Below are 16,417 nucleotides of genomic sequence, written 5' to 3' on the forward strand. Positions count from 1 at the left end.
ATTAGTTCTTTGAGGTTTCAAATTCTAGCTAGAAGTTAGGCATGATAGTACATGACATTACATTTCGCCACTAATGAGGTGGAGGTAGTGGGTCTCTGTGAGTCTAAGGCCAACTTGGTCTACATAGAAAGTTCTAGGCCAGCCAGAAAAATATAGTGAAACTCTACTAAAAAGTAAAATCTATCTGGAGAAGGTAAAACGCACTGGGAGGTTGATTCCAACTACCCCTGTAGGGGTTTCATAACCTCTTCTGAGACAGTAAGTATGGGGGTGGTGGTGGTAGTGGGGGTTGTGGGGGTTGGGGTATGGTGGTGGTGACGGTGGTGATGGTAGTGGTGGTGGTAATGGTGATGGCGGTAGTGGTGGAGATAGTGGTAGGCAGATGGAGGAAGTTGGTAGAAATATTCTGGAGTCCTTACCAGGCAGGGATTGAAATGAGACACAGACATGAGTTTTCTTTGAATAAGTAGTGTTCTCATTGGCTTGAAGCCTAAATTCTTCTGGTGACTGAGGTCACCAGGGAGCAGTTCACCCAGGTGGCCCATCTGGAAGGTTCTGGAGCCCAACTGCTGAATTTACACCCTCATTTGCTGTTTGCTGACTCTGTGAGTCTGGTCAAGGGAATTGAACACGTAGAGCTGTTGAGTAGATGGAGAGTTCTTGGCTTCATGCCTTTGATACAGCAGCCAGGGTGCCTGGTAGAGGGAAGAGGGAAGGTCTGTGGTGAGAAGCTGGGGCTGACTCAGTTGCCTTCTGGCCAACCAGACCTACTCTTCTCCTCATCCTGGCAGGAACACCAGTTAACCAGATCTCATGACCACATCACAAACCTTTGCTTGCTGCCTCTTTGCTTACAGCTCATTGTCCAAAGGAAGTCATAAATACAGGCTCACCATAAAGGGGCAAGAGATGTCTTCCACTTTGAGTGAGAAAATGCAAAGTCTTATGCAAGAGGAAGAATTTCAGAGTAGGGACAAATTTTAGAACGATAACCATATACCACTGTGTCCATTAGCTTACAAACCATTTATTGGGGTTGCACTAAGACAGTGGGGTTTGAGGATATATGCTTACAATCATAGCACTTGGAGGATTGTGAGCTTGAAGTAAAAGCAAGCTGAAGGAAACACAGACACAGACACAGACACACACACGAGATACTTTTGATCTATCCTTATAAAAGGTAGAGGTAAAATATCATACCATATCTATAAGAACAAGTCTCTCAAATCTCTAAGTGTGTGTGTGTGTGTGTGTGTGTGTGTGTGTGTGTGTGTGTGTGTGTGCGCGCGCGCGCGCGCATGCGTGCGAAAGCTTTCTAGTCCTTCCTCCATTCTTATGAACCCGTGACTTGTAACTTGTAACTTGTCACCTTGGGCTCCATAAATATGTATACTGACTGATCAATGGGGACATTCTCAGGGACAAAGAAGCCTATTGGGGCTTGCACTTGAATGTCACATAGAGTGAGGATGTAGGCTTGCTGTAAGGATCGAGCTTCCACACTCTGCCTCTCCAGTGGATTTCTAGTGTTCATTGTCTGCTTCTTTCCCAGCATTCTCAAGCTGCTACCCCTGGTGGCTGCTGTTTGAACCCTACTGTATTTGTTTTATCCCTCCCCACCAAGGTGGACCTGGAGATCTGGTGTGCAGGTCCTCTCTTGCACAGTTCGCGTTGTCTAGGCTTCCACGTATCCACCACAAAATGGGTAAATGTGTTTTGGGAGGTTGTGGAGACCACGGGTGCTGCAGGTGATGTGGGCTCAGGCAAGATGTGTGGAAGTCACGTTTGCACTGAAAGCGCCCAGTGATTTAGCTGGGGATAAGACACACGTGGATGCCAGATGCTGGGGCATTGAAAGTCGGGCGCTGCGTGGTTGGGAGGGGCGGCTCTGTGTGGGGGAAGCAGCTGCCTCTCAGCAGTCATTTGGGACCTGTGAGGTCTGGTCAAATACTGACAGCGACAGGCTGCCAAGAAACGGCGAGCCAGCCGGGACTGCTTCCTCAGGAAGAGAGCCAAGAGGGGGCCCTGGCAGGAGCCAGGGCAAGGACAGGTTCAGGAAGAAAGGGAAACTTTCCAACCTTAAGGCCAGTGGGCGAAATTTATTTTATTGTTTTGTTATTGACACAGGTTCTTATGTATCCCAGGCTGGCTCCAAACTCACTGTTTAGTCAAAAATGACCTTGAATTCCAGATCCTTCTGCCTCCACCTCCTTAGGATTATAGGCATAAGCTACCATATCCGATAATTTATGTGATTCTTGGGTGCTTGACTTCCAACCCAGAATACCAGGCATGTATTCTACCAGCTGAGCCACATCCTAGCCCACCTGTCTGGTTTTTGTTTGTTTGTTTTGTAGTCCAAGGTGGCCTCAAATCCATCATCCTCTCACCTCTGAGAGCTGGGATTACAGGTGTGTGCCACCATGCCTTGGCTTCACTGGGTGAGGTTTTGCTGGTCAGGAATTCCATTTCTTTTTATCCTTTTTATACAAAATTGGGAATATACAGAAAAACGTGATGATATCAATGTCACTTGCTCACGATCCTTTGCTAGAGATAATTGCCTGCTCACACTTGACACAACTTTTTCGGGGCTGTGATAAAGTGGACACATTACAGCAGTTCAGTAGGTGGGGCAGAAACGCCGCTGTCTGGATTCAAGCATGTGCCCTTATAGGATCAATGATAATCGTGTTTGTTTCCCTTCTGTAGGCCTCCACTTTTCCAACTTTAGAGTGGGGCACTGAAGCTTGGCATGGTGGCACACACCTTTAATCCCAGCATTTGGCAGGCAGAGGCAGGCTTATCTCTCTGAATTCAAAGCTAGGCTGGCCTACATTCGCATTTCCTGGCCTGCCAGGACTACACAGTGATGCTCTACCTCAAAAACAAAATAAAAAAGAAAGTGGGACTGTGGATGGTATTTGACTTTTGGGGTTGGCTAAAGAGCTGATTGAGGTCACCCCTTATTGTAGAACCAGCCTTTCTTTTATCAGTATAAAACTCACTGGAGATGGCTGTAGGGTTTTCTACCCTATGGAGTCATCAGAATTTAGCAGCGTTATTATTATTGGACATTGATGCTATTCTTGGCTTTTCCTTCTCTCTCTTAAACGTTTTGTTTGTTGAATGTGTGTAACATGGGTATGTGTCACATGCCTGCTGCAGAGTGCAGGATGAGGTCATGGATGGAATCGGTTTGCTCCTTCCACTATGGATGGGTTCCAGGGATCAAACTCAGGCCTTCAGGCTTGGCAGCAAGCGCTTTTACAGGATGAATCACTTCACCGCCACCCCCTCACCCTCTTCTTATTTATTTACTAATTTATTAATAGACAGGTTCTTCCTACACAGGCTAGGCTGAACTAGAACTCAAATCTCCTGCCTCAGTCTCCCAAGTATCGTGAGGAAAGTGCTGTTCCACTTGTCTGTGAAGTTTCTGTTAACGTAAAGGGTATTTTCAGGGAACAAGTCTGTTGGGAGGTTTTGTTATTTTGCGTCTATTGTCCTTTCTTATGAAGATATAATAGACTTGATATAGAAAATAACTGAAAGACAGAGGAATAAAGGGGCACACACATGGCCAGAGCTAACTCACAACTCGAGGCAAAATGAGAGATGCCCAGAGCTCCAAGGCCCGACTACTAAAAACCCTAAGTTCTCTTACTTGCTAAAAAGTGACCAGCTGGGACATGAGAAAAGAAGTCTTCCAAGTTCTTAAGGAATGCTTACTTCTGCTATGTGATAGATTTTCTGGCATTGTTAATGCCAGGAAGCACTTTCTTATGGCTTTTAAACACAGGGAGGCTGTGAGTACCAACTCTTGGGAGCCCCTGCCCCCTTGCTCTCACCCCACCTCTACCCAACTCAACTTAGGGGATGCCCCCAGAGGTTTGAGCTTGCCTTGGCCTCAGCCTGCTTCCCCTGGACCTCCTTTGAAATATCTACATATTCCATTCCCCAGATGTCACTGAAGGCCTTACGGCAAGCCCCTAAGTGTCCCAAGCCAGGCTCAAAGGTGAGAAATGACTTGGAAGAAAGACCTCTGTGACATACGCATTTCTGGAAGGGTGTGGCCTAGTGCCTCCTCTTCAGGTTTAGACTCAGGAGTGGTGATTGCTTCTGTCTCTCTCAGGCCATCTGAAAGAAGGCAGTGAACAGTTCCTCCCAGGAACTGTACTTGGCTTCCTCCCTTCAAGAAGTCACTGGGGCTTGAACAATGGCTCAGTGGTTAAGAATACTTACTGCTAACAAAGAAAAAAATGTGAAAGAAAAAAAAAAGAATACTTACTGCTCTTGAGGGTTTGGTTTCCAGCACCCTCCTGGTGGCTCACAGCCATCCATAACTCCAGTTTCAGGGGACATGACATCCTCTTCTGACCTCTGAGATTACAAGGAATGCATTTGGTGTACTTATACACATAGAGGCAAAAGTCATACATGTTAGAACAACAAACAAACAAACAAACAAACAAACAAACAAACAAACATGATCTCTTCTCTTTTAGAGCCCAGATTGGCCTTTGGGTTTGACTTCTCCAATAAGGACACATTGGAAGTGTTTCCATGGAGCTTCGGAAATTTGGACCCTGGGTCTGTGAGATAGAATGTAGGAACATCTAGCCATCCTACGAGAAAGAGAAGACAGAGCAGTATGGTTGTCAGGAGCTAGCCCCTGCTGCCCAAGCTGTGCCTGAGGTACCGGGATGCCCCAGGCCTTGTCAATCACCTGTGGCATGGGTTGTAGCTGCCAGGTGGAGAAGAACTGACTCAAACATCTTGAGCAAAAAGCAATGGTTGCTTTCAGTCACTTCATTCTTAGGCAGCACTGGGTAGCACAGCACAGCTTCATGTATGTGAAAGGCTTGGTCATTGGTGGAGGAGTCCTTGCAGGTTCCAGGGACAGTACACTACACAGCATGCTTTGGTTCAGCAAAGGTGAGGATCCAGAGACATGTACTGTCATCTAACAGGGTGTCATGGTTTCCATCTGAAACGTCTCCACAGGCTTTTATCTTAATCATTTGGCCACGACTGTTGGGAGTCTTTGGGAAGTGGGGCCAGGCTGGAAATTGGTCATTAGGGGAAGAAGGCCTTTGAAGACATAGATGAACCCTACTTCCTAGCTCTCTCTGCTTCCTGGCCCAACACTATAAAAGGGTGTCTGTCTAATGTTCCAGTCACCAAGACCTGTGGCATGCCTTCTCCTTTGTAACGGACCCAAATACATGAAGCAGTGACTCAAACCCAACCTCCCCTCCCTTAAGTCGCTTCTGTCATGTATTTTGTCACAGCAACAAGAAAAGTAGCATAGAGAGGGATTGATTCGAATTGCCTTGGTGTACTCATCTTAGACCATGAAGGAAAAAATGGAGGCTGCTTATTAGCTTCTGACAGGGGACCTGGGAGGGCCACATAGCAGAAACACAGTTCTACCCTGTGCTTGTTTAATTGCTTGTTCTCTTCTACATTCACTCCATCTACCTCCCCAAGTCCCCTGCCAGTGCCCTGAGGAAAACTGTTGACACCCTCCACAAGTCCTGCTCAAGACAGAAGTCCACCACCTCAGAGGCCTTCTGCTGGCTTAGACATTTTCATATGCACTTGCTGCCTCCTTCCAAAGACTTCGTGTGTTGTTTTGGTTCTTCAGAATGAACACCATTTTATAGTTGACAGGACCTAGACTGCAGGCCCTCTGGAAAGACAGGCTGCATTTTGTTGTGTTCCTTGTGGCTTGAGACTAAAACAGACAAGTCAGCAGCCTGGGGGCTGTTCTTCTCTCCCTTACCAACCTTTGGACCAAGGAGGAGGAGGACAGAGCAATTCCAGGAGGGACCTCTTAAATTCAAGGGCAAGTGGCTGGCTTGCTATGCAGGCTCTTGATGTCCAAGGACAACATACACACACACACACACACACACACACACACACACACACACACACACACACACTATTTCGGGGCTCCTCTGTGAAGCTTGCTGTAGAGCTCAATCTTACTTAGAGAAGCCAGCTTCATACGTACACACACACACACACACACACACACACACACACACACACACGCACACACAGAGCACTCTCAGGCACGAAAGAGACTGCCCTAGGGGAAACACTGTCTGCAGGAACCAGACTCCACAGCCTCCCCTGGGACTCGTCATCGTGTCTCTCGTCAAAGTGTCACTTGTCAGGCGCAGCTCTAGCTCAGCGCAACTCACCCCCACTTCTAGCTTGCTCCTGGCTCACTCCTCCCTGGCTCCCACAGTAAGAAAGGCCTCAGAGGGAAGCCAGCACTGCTGAGTTTGCAAGCACGTGCTGTCTGTCTTGTCCTTGGCAATTCCTTGGCTTGGACCCAGAACCCTAATGAGCCACGGGTATGATAAAAGGCCACTTACGTGGTTGAGGTGTTCACCCAAGGCATTGGGGGTCAATCTCACCTTGGCTGAGTTTTTTGTGTCCTCAGGTCAAACAGCAATTCCTGGAGTTCTGTGTTTTCCTTTTTTCTTTAGACATGCCCCCCCCCCCGACGAAGGAAAAGGTAAAAGGTCTTGAGTCGGCAGGGCAAAGTTGAGGGGGGTGGCATTAGGTAAGGAAAGTAATCTGAGGGTAATGGGCCTCGGCAGACAGTTAAGAGGTCACTGTCAACTACTGCACCCTCTACCCAACAGGGCCAAGATGGATCCTTTGCAGGGTAACTGCCTGTTGTGGTAGCTAGGAGAGGTAGGTCTCCTCTACCCTCAGCTTGCCTCTGACCCAGAGCTTCTCCAGAAGCAGCCAGGAAAATCAGAGCTGTTTACCTAGGTCTTCTTTATGTATTCTATTTGAGGTCCTCGGGCTGCCAACACCAGTTTCTTCAACCAAGAGTATATACTCAAGTCATCTAGAGAGCCAGAGGACAAAACCCATCTCTTTCTTTGGGCATCTGGAGTAGGCATCCCATTGATAGGGGATGAGGCTGTCATGGAGAGGGACATTTAGTGGCCAGGGCACTAGCTCATCAGGGGAATCAGGTTGTTCCGGTTGCTGTGGAAACTAGGGTGTTTGGAGAAATCAGGTCTTTTGCCTGAGGTCACTCCACTGGACACCAAATTGAAATCTCAATCTCTTTTTTCCTAACATGGGGTTTGCATGACATTCACGTGTACATGTGCATCTTACAAAGCTACAGAGACAGAATTAGTAAGTTCTGAAGGACTCTAGGGTCTCCTGGTCCAGTGCCATCCACCTCTGTGTGCCTCGACACCATCTTTAGGACATTGCCATCTCAACCAGTCCCCAGTGAGTCACCACTAGAGATCAAGAGCCTGAATTTTGTAGTCACATATACTTAGGCCTGACTTTGAGTCCATCAAGGTCTAGTTGTCTGCTACAAATCATTTGGTATTTAACCATGACCCCATTCTTACCTGGATCTTTTTGGAGGGGGGAAGATGAGACAGTGCATGGATAAGAGTGCTTCAGAGCGGATTCACTATGGTGCAAGGAGTCAGTTTCTCTGCCCATGTCAATTGGATCCTCCAGGAATTAGACGAAAGGAAGTCTCAGGGACATGAGTGGGAAATAACAGGAAAGCTTACCCAGTAAAGAAATGGCTAGCCACAAAGGACTGTGCTCCGTACACGCACTGAGGAACCTTGACCTAAAGGCTGAGACAAAGCTTTTAGGCTTCAGAGCTGGAAGTTGTTAGTTACTTGCCCTTTTCCTGGGAAGTTCTCTCTAGATGGTCTGAGGAATGGGTGTCTGTGGCTGACACAGCCGCTCCGAATCCTTCCTTATGGCGTTCTTTTGGAAAGTCAGCATGTCTGGTGCTATGAGTGAGTGCTGATCTGCTTCATGATTCTAAACTGGCATACAAGTACTACAGCTCCCACTTCAGAGAACTTGCCATAGCTCTTCCTCTGCTTCCCAAGCTACTATATCGGCAGGCTTCGCCACCGAAGTTCAAGTTGAGGTGAAAAAGACTTCCCCATTCAGGGGATGGAAAAGCAGAGACCAGAAGAAACAGGGCCGGGACTACATTCTGGAAAAAAAAAATGTACTCCCAGGAATCAAGGAAGAAGTTACACCAGTGCAGACTCCTTCCATTTGTTGATGCAATTAACACTTTATTGTGTGCCTACTGTGTTCCAGGCTGCCTTAGACACTGAGGATAGAGGATGGATAAAAATCCCATACATTGTAGACATTATGTAGTAGTGGGGAAAGCCTGGCAATACACAAACAATCAAGTACTTATTGTGCCAGGAAATAACTGGTGTGTATGAGCGGAGGAAGAAGTGAACTGATGATGGAGGGGACCCCCCCACCCCCGTATCTGGAAAGGTCTGTAACCTGCAGGGAAGACTGAGCAGGCTTAGCTATTAAAAATGTATCCCAGGGATCTAGCTTATGGGACTGGATGAGCTTCCTCTAAGTGCAGGATAAACCGCTGTTTCCCAGGCTGAGTCCTTGGCCAAGGTCACCAGCTTGTTAGTGTCAGTATGGGAACAGGACCTGCGAAACCACAAGCTTGTTTGACCCTTCACCTCCAAAGATCTGTCTGGCCTATCTAGTTTCCCAGCAAAACACACCACTGGGTCTTCTAACAGAGCGGGCCCTGTGGTGCCTGTGTCTGCCCCTCCACAAGGCTGAACGGTCTGAGTTAGAGTGGGTTTGGGCTTTGGAACCCGAGAGGGCCCAGGAAGGAAAGAACTTGGGGATGTGATTAGACTCAGCGAACTCTTCCTGGACCAGTCTGCCCAAGCCCTCAGAGGCAGCTTCCGGTTTCTGGCTTTCCTCCAGGTCTAGGACTGTCGGTGGGAGTGTGGTGACCAAGAGAGGATGGGGGCGGGAAATCAGGGCCAGTAGGCTTCCTACATTATCCCTCTAGTTCTTCCTGGCTAAGCTGGCAGACGTGTGGGAGGGCAGAAGAGGATAGAGTGTCCAGGAAGGTGGGGTACACTGAAGTGGCGATTGAGGAAAGGCAGAAGAGTGCATGGAGAGGGGGAGCTGGAGCTCTGGGGTCCCAGAAGGAGTAAGGGAATGGAATGTTCAGAGATGGCGGGTGGTGCGTGAGGGCGTTTGGGGAGTTAGTTTCGAGACACCGAGCGAAGCCGAGGTGGCTCAAGGTGAGGGGGCGGGAGATTGGGGGCCCCCTGCAGTATCTCGGACCACAAAGGGCCGGGGAGCTCGGGCCCGCGGTGTTAGCAAGCCGTATCGATCGAGGGGCGGGCGCAGCGAGCGCGCCGAGAGCGGCTCCATCCATTAGGGCCGCTGTTCGCCTCCAATTAGAAAAAAAATCATTACTCAGCAGCCAGCAGCGGCCTGCGCGCCGCCCGGGACCGCCCGCGAGCGAGCGAGCCAGCGAGGGAGCGGCGGCCTTCCCAGCCCGCGCTCCCCACCCCCCTCCCCCGGCGCCCCGCCTCCCGCGGCCTTAATGACAACTATTAGAACTGCCTCCCCGCACCCACCGCCTGGCGAGCACAAAAGCGCCAGATTCATTTGGTAATCGGGGTAATTACAGCGGGGCGCGGGGGCGCACGCGGCGATGGCGGGCGCGCCGGCGGAATGCTAAGGGGCTCGGCGCGTCGCCGGTTCCCACCCCGCAGCCCTCCCCGACTGGCCTGGAGCCCCGGCAGCTCTCGGTGCCACAACTATCAGAGCCTGAGCCCTTTTCCCGCTGCAGTCGCTGGAAGGGAGGTCCCGATCGCTAGACAACGCGGAGCTATCACCAACCCCCCCCCCTTCCCCAATCCCCCGCAGTCCCCGGCTCCCCTCGCCAGCGGTCTCCGCCGCAAGGCCTGCGGCGTCCCGGACAAGATTTGCTGTGTCCAGGAGTCGGAGAACCCCTCCGAGGTCCGGACGCATAATAAATACCATGTGTAATGTATTTACTCTGTTGCCCCCAGTTAATTTACACCCTCGCGCTGCGCCGCCCCCACCCCCGCGCGCACCAGCCTGCCATTCCTATTTACAGACGGGAGGCGCTGTACCTGGAGAAGGATGCCCCCCCCCGCCCCCTTTTTGAGAGCTTTAGGATGGATGCAACGTGTCGTTAAACCTGAAAGGAGCTGTTACTTATCAGTAATGGTGTTTTCCGCAGGCCTTTCTCCTCACCAGCACAGGGACAGGAACCACCTGGGTACCACAGGTACCACCAGGACTATGGTGCCCGAAGGCCCTGGTGGATGTGTCTGTTGGAGAAGAGGGAGTAAGCATTATGTAGCTCTAGCAGAAGGCAGCTGAGGCATCTTTGAGGGGGGCCTACTCCTGAACTGCAGGGACCTGGCTCCTCAGAATAACCCCTTTGCCAGGCAAGAGGGTGCACCCCAAGGGGGAATGTTCTTCCTCCAAAACTGCCCAGAACAGCAGCTCCTTAGGCTGCCCCTTCGAGAAGCTCCCCCTCCTTAGCAGCCCTCCAGAGGTGCCTTTCTTGCAGTAGCAATTGCCTTATCTGGGGTGATTTTCCATCCATCCTCTCTGGGCAGCAGGACCCATCTTCACATACAGGACTTATCTTGTGGAGAAGCAGGGCTCTGTGCTGGAGGCAGGCCTATCAGAATGGAATGCTCACTGGGCCTTGTGTGTGTTCTTAATGACCCATAACAGCTCTCAGAGGTGAAAAACAAACCCTTACACCCCTTTAACCCTTTCTGTGCCTGTTGTGGTCTAGGAGACTTCTCAGTCCTGCTGTGGTATCTTCTATCCCACACTCTGAGTTTCAAACATTAGTTAGGCTTCTCATTGGTGGTGGTGGTGGTGGCAATGGTGGCAATGGCGGTGGTGTGTATGTTAGAACTGTGCCAGAGCTTGGAGTAGAGAACTGCAATCCCTGGAAGTACGGACACAATTCTGAGTAGGAATGCAGTTTTCTAAAAGGAGGATTCTTAAGGGGGTCTGAGGCAGCCCCAAAGGTTAAGAACCACCTACCAGCTATTCAACCTCTTGCAGGTCTGATTGCTGAGCGGGCTTCATTACCAGGATGAACAAGGGCCTCCCAAAGCAGTTGTGATTAAAACAATGCGATAATGCTTTAATATTTGTGCAGTACAGATGTCTACAAATATAAATTATTAATGATGCCCAAAATGGCTGTGCGTATGCATGCACGTGCATGACTTGCTGGCTGGTTTTGTGTGTGTGTGTGTGTGTGTGTGTGTGTGTGTGTGTGTGTATGATTGGAATGATAAGCTTTGCTCTTGGGAAGCCTGTTTTGAATTTTGAACCTCTTCATTTCTCTGCTCCTCAAGATCATGGGGAATTGTACCCCTCTTCTCTGAGAATCAAGCTCCTCTACTTCTCTGGAGACTTTGTCCACTAATCAAATCAAAGGCTCAATGGTCTTGGTCCGGTCTCCTGTCCCTTCTCTACTTATAAATAGAAGGGACTCTAGACTTTCCCCAACCTTAGTCACTAGATTCTTTATGGTACCTAAGTTGGAAATGCCCGACAACTACTATGATTTTAAAAATAACCACACGTAAAGTAAGCCCGAATCTAGTCTGTTAACAGGCCCCAGGGAGGAGGAGAAATGGATTGATGAGGTGGTAGGCACATTTTCTTCCTTTCTCCCTAAGAAAATAAAGCAGGGGAAACTTGGCTGAGATCCTGAGACCAAGATTAGAACCAGTATTCCTCCCCATGACACCCAAAGTCTTCCCACAACCAAAAGCTGTTATAAAACACCATGACTGAAAGCTACTTGGGGGGGAAAGGATTTATATCACTTCACAGATCACAGTGCATCTTGGAGGAAAATGATGGCAGGAACTCAGGACAGGAACCTGGAGGCAGGAACTGAAGCAAAGGCCATGGAAGGATGCTGCTTACTGGCTTGCTCCCCATGACTTGCTCAGCATAAATACTTTCATCAGGCCTGCCAGCCTAGGGATGGCATTCTCCACAATCAGCTGGCCTCCACATCAATCATCAAGAAAAAAATGTTACACAGGCTTGTCAATAGATCAACCTGTTGAGGGCATTTTCTCAGTTGAGGTTCCCTCTTCTCAGACGACTATAGCTTGTGTCAAGTTGACAAAACAACTGGCTGGCACCCATACCTTCTACCCTGTATTCTTTGCCACCATTTTCCCCAACACATTTCTTATGCAGTTATTTCCATCTTGGGAATTATTCCTAGGGGATTTGAACTGCTACAACACGTTTCTCTCCATTTTCAGCCGGCCATTATATGTATAGGAGTATTCAGAAAATAAAGCAGAGCATTCCTTTGCCCCATTCCAGAAAGTTCTAGGTACAGATGCTCTCCTGTAGCCTTTTAGGCTAGATACCACACTTCGGCTGTTATGCTGCCTGTGGCTTGTTTTAATTCTTTTAGTCTTGTTCTCCTAGGTATAGTAAGGCCCATCTCGGCCCAGGGTTCCTGTGTTCCAGAAGGCTGGCCCTGCTCATCAACTAGTCTAGTAGCTTGGCAAAGTCCACACTGAAGCCAGACCTCAACTCTGAGACTCATAATTCTTTCCATCAAGTGCTTTGAGCAAGTCCTACAAATCAGTACACTGATTCCCCAGATGGACTTGGAAAGAAGCATTGGATAGGGTGGTGGAATAGGACCGGTCAATGCAAAATCAGATCCAAAGAAGGCAAGCAGAGCAGAAAAGGCATAATTGGGAAACAAAGGCACTGCTAGAGCCCCGCCTGCTCCAGGAAAAGCAGTCATCTGCCCAAAGACAGATGAAGTGGAGGACTGTTTTCTGAAGGGGAAGGGGCAGAGGTCACTAGCTAGGGGAATGTGTCATCGTTGACATGGGGAGGGTGGTTATTCCAGTCTAGAAGGAGAACCCTGGCCGGCTCCCTCTCTAGCCTGGGAGATACCATCATACATCCCAGTCCCCGGGGAGAAAAGGCAGGCCCTAAGTTAGTGGGAGTGTGGTAGAGAGGGAAGAGATATGTTACTGGAGTCTGATGCCCTGTCTACCATTCAAGCTTTTTGTAAAGTGGCTATCTCTGCAAATTCACTAGCTGACCTGAGGGACCTGGGACTAAAGCCAGATCCCAGCAGTGGCCCTGGCTGAAGAGCTGTTTCTAGGGCTAATTGGTTCACCCGCCCATCAAATTTTACAGGCTCCAAGCTGCAGCTCATTGGGGGCGGGGGCAGAATTTGGGGATAGGGAGGTAGGGGTACCTACAAAGACTCCGTGCTGTCTGTACACAAACTTGAAGCCTTCGTCCCCTCGGAGAGTCGAGCAGGGTTGCCTCCGGCCCGGAGGTTCTGTGCACTAGAGTCCTACCAGTTCTAGGGTGGGTTCCCGGAGGGACCTGTTCACTTTGCAACCAGCATCTACCTCTACCCATACCCAGCTAGCAGCCCCCGAAGGAAGAATGCAGGTGAAGGAAGGGGCCAGGCCTTCTGAAGGTGGGAGTCGCAGTGCAAGCTTCAACGTGCAGCTGCCCAGGGCTCTGGGGACCAAAGACTTGCTCTTCATTCTCCTCCAGACCGTCCCTTCCCGCTCCTCCTCCTCACACTTCCCGCCAGCTGCAAGCAGCTTCTGGTATCTTCTCCCTGGTCTCGAGGCTGGGGGTTGGGGGCAGCTTTGCTCGAGCTGTGCCCCAAGCCTAAAACCCTCTTATCAGAGGCCTACTCTGCCGTTTCGCTTTCAGCTTTAAGCTCCAGGAAGTATGGGCAACCCCCACGGTAAACAAAGGCAAACGCTTTCTTTATCTACAGCCTTTACTATGCTAATGTTCGTTGGGAATCTTCCGGAGCTGAGTGAGGAGGCAGCCAGCTTTCCAGAGCTGGCCCACAAAAGGCCTGTGCCTACTTTGCTGTCTATTAACCCTGTGTTGGGGGCGGGGGAGCACTTGGGAGATGCTCTTGGGAATAACAGCCCCTTATGACCTCACTTCCACTTCTGGACCCGGTTTGGGATTTAGCCCTGGGAAGAGACCAATCCAGTTCCTTGTTTATAGTTGCCGGCTAAGATCCAAGTGTGGGAGCCTAAAACTACTACAGGTTTTGTGCTTTTTCATTTTTGAAAAGAAAAGTAGTTTGAAGGTACAGATTACTTGTAGGGCCCCCACACTGATCCCAGAAGGGGACTGTGCTAGGTCCAGACCTTGAAGTTATTAGGATTCAGGTGAAACCTTCACCTGTGCCCAGACATCGTCATGGGCTCATGTAAATCCCGGAATAGCCATGTGCCCAGCCACTGGTTAGATAGGCTTGGACAGGCTCCTCAAACACTTCCACACAGCATTGCCAGGCCACATGGCCTGCCTGCTTCTGGGCTCACAGCCAGTCTGTGGTTTGCTCTGCCATCCCAGGCCAGGCCTCATACAAGTGAGTGGTCTCAGGCGTGTCCTCTTGGATCCTAATGACTGAGGGCAGAAGCAAGCTGGCTGGGCAAACACTTTCCCTCACCCCCAGTTACGTTCTGTACCATGTTCTGAGTGGAGTAGGTTGATCCTTAATTGGATCACACCACCTTGGCCATTGGCTTCCTGTTGGGTTTGGCCAATGGGAGGCACCATTGGGCCATCAGGCCAGTAGGAGGAGTTAGATTTTGGAGCTTTTGTTTCCCCATCTGGGCAGCAAGTTTGCCAGTGGCTACGACTCCCTGTTCACCCCAACCTTCACCTAGAGCTCTCTGCTGAGGTGGGCCAGCTGCTCTGGTCTTTAGATGTTTCCTATTTATCCCATGATGCTTCCCCTAAGCTGCCATGTGTTTCTTTATCTGCCCACCCACACCTCTGTAAATAGTCTCTTCTTCAAGTTCAACTGACTCTTGTTCTGTGCCATCCATTCCAGATCCCTGCCTCCTCTAGCGGGTCCTCTCACCAATCACAGACGAGGTTTCTGTGAGTTTCTTATTTGGTTGTGCATATGTAAAGGGTGAAGGGTGGGAGATACGTTTTCCGTCTTCTCTCCTTGACTTGAAGTCTCTTGCTCAGGTTTGCCATGTCACCGAGCACTAACTGGTTTATCTACGTGGACTCTCCTTTTTCTGAATATTCAGAGAGGTTATGGAAGAGACAGACCTTTCTCAACTTCCTCAGTTTGGGAGTAGACAAGGGGACACTCTAATCTCTGAGAATCTGATAGACCTGTTCATGGCATATGAAGTCAGCCACATAAATTATGGAGCTTAAATAATGGTCCCAGTGATGGGACGGTAAATGCTTAACAACGGGATCCCTGCCTCCACCCAAGCCTTGATTTGTAGCATCTGCTGATCGCCTTGATGTAAATATTCCCACCACAGCTAGTCTGGAGCTTCCCACACAACGTGCTGACTGTGTGGTGCTGGGGGTGCAGAGGGGGGAAGGCATGAAAGAGGCAGCACTTCCACACAGTCTAGACTAGAGAGACTCCATGGCAGACAGAATTATAGACTGTGGCAAGGCAGGAAGATGTGAATGTGGAGAATTTGTTCTTAATATGATTTATCCCATTTCAAGTTTTAATTATTTTAATTTAATTTATCTTAATTTTTATTAATGGCGTGTTCAACAACTGGGTTGCAGGTTTTCTGAAAATTTAATGATTGGCTCTTCTAAACCAGCATCATTTGGCTCTGGCACACGTGGATGGGTTCTATTGGCTGAATGGCCATGAGAAAAAAAAAATCAGTTTTCATCAAGGTAGAAAACAAAGGCAAAGCAAAGCTGGCATTTCAATTGCGCCACCTTGTGGCACCACCTAACAGTACCATATCCCACCCCTCATCCCCAGTCCCCCACCTTGGTCATGCTATGACCATTTGGGAAGACCAAACATCTTGGTTTGCTCATTACACTGGATTAACTCTGAGTAGCACCCATTTCACAGTCTCAGAAGTGCACTTGTCTGATCATCAATAAAAGATGCAGTCACCCAACCTGTACCCAGTAGATTGCAACTTGTTTGGAAGTAGGAAGTGGGTTCTATGCTTTTGCATCGCCAAGCCAAGGAAGCCTTCAACCTATGCTTGTCAAAAGACCAGCAAAAGTGAAGGATGTGGAACAAGTTGTCCTGCCTTGTTGGTTATGCCGTTAATCACTGGGGTTTGGAAATGCTGATTTTAGAATAACCTGGTTGGTCCTGTTAGCCCTGACCCCTCGTCCTTGTCCTCGCGCATGAAAAGCCAGGCTGAGAGACGTCAGAGCCTCATCTCCCAGGGAGCGTGCGGCAGCCAGAGGGTGTTGGTCTGGCCATCTGGTACAGGAACAGTTGAGCCGTGTGGGAGCCCAGCTGGCACGGGAATCCTTGGCTGTCCCCGGCAAACAGCATGGGGAGGAGAGCCATGGGATCAATAGTAATTTCCTTCAGAAGAACGGCGATGTAGTGTGGTTGGCATTGGGCTTTCCCTGGCACGGAGGGCTCTAAATGCAGTTGCTTCTCCTCGTCGCTAAGAAATGGACATGCAGCAAGCAGTACGACGGGCAGAAAAGGGAACAAGGATGGGACTTTCCTGGCCTGAGCCCAAGAGATGTTGCCAGG

General features: G+C 49.5%; 1 long non-coding RNA gene across 1 annotated transcript; it reads right to left on the minus strand.

Moving 5' to 3' along the window:
• Positions 1-452: 452 nt before the first annotated feature.
• Positions 453-9,700, minus strand: LOC120099268 (uncharacterized). The gene is made up of 3 exons (XR_005498341.2): positions 4,733-9,700; positions 4,295-4,631; positions 453-695 (listed from the first exon to the last, which is right to left on the minus strand). It is a non-coding gene; the product is annotated as an uncharacterized LOC120099268 (long non-coding RNA).
• Between the last annotated feature and the right edge of the window lie 6,717 nt (positions 9,701-16,417).

Source organism: Rattus norvegicus, chromosome X (genome assembly GCF_036323735.1).
Source record: "Rattus norvegicus strain BN/NHsdMcwi chromosome X, GRCr8, whole genome shotgun sequence".
NCBI classification, from domain to species: Eukaryota; Metazoa; Chordata; class Mammalia; order Rodentia; family Muridae; genus Rattus; species Rattus norvegicus.